Raw genomic sequence first — 986 nt, forward strand, 5'->3', positions numbered from 1 at the left:
GATTTATTATTTTCGATGTGCAATACATACGCAAACACATAATAACATTTTTGCGTAAATACTTGCACGATTTGTTACGAATTCATTCGGTATCGTATTTTTTGCTCATTTTATTGGATCGGCCATTCCTAATTCGGACGGTAATCAAAATTTACGCACGACAGGCTATAGCTCATTCAGTTTTGAACAAATTAAAAAAAAAACTTTAAAATCGGTTAAGAATTAGAGCATCGGTCGAATTTTGTCCACAAAAGGAGCCTTTCCGCCCACTGTGCGACATGGCGTCTTCGACGACGGGGATACCTGGTGATGGAGAAATGGGAGTGCGATTTCGACCGAGAAATACGTGAGAATAATGAAATGCGCGATTTTCTTGAAAATGCTCAGATAATAAAGAACTCACCTCTCGATCCGCGCGATGCATTTTTCGATGGCCGAACTGGGAATATAGCAACCCGATGCGATGTTGCGGGAACGGAGAAAATACGCTACATAGACGTATGCTCTCTGTATCCCTATGTACTGAAAACGGGTGCTTTTCCGATCGGTCACCCAAAGATCTACATCGGAGAGGAATATTCCGAGGTAATCGGCGTATTTCCGGATTTCGATTTCGGACTCGCTCGAAGGACTCATTCGTTGTAAACTACTCCCTCCGCGCGATCTCTTTCATCCGGTACTCCCGTATCGCGTACGCGGCAAATTGTTGTTCGCGCTGTGTCGGAGTTGCTGCGAAACGTTCTCGCAAGCTGAGTGTACTCACAGTCTCGCCGAGCGTGAATTCGAGGGTACCTGGGTATCCTGTGAATTACGCAAAGCCGTCGAGAAAGGTTATCGCGTGTCGGAAGTGAGAGAAATTTGACAATACAAGGTCACGCGATATGATCCCGATACGCGGCAGGGTGGATTGTTTACTGGATATATCAATAGCTTTTTGCAATTGAAGCAGGAAGCTAGCGGATGGCCGAACGAATGCGTGGATGACG

The sequence above is a fragment of the Trachymyrmex cornetzi genome, unplaced genomic scaffold, assembly GCF_001594075.2.
Source record: "Trachymyrmex cornetzi isolate Tcor2-1 unplaced genomic scaffold, Tcor1.1 scaffold46, whole genome shotgun sequence".
NCBI lineage: Eukaryota > Metazoa > Arthropoda > Insecta > Hymenoptera > Formicidae > Trachymyrmex > Trachymyrmex cornetzi.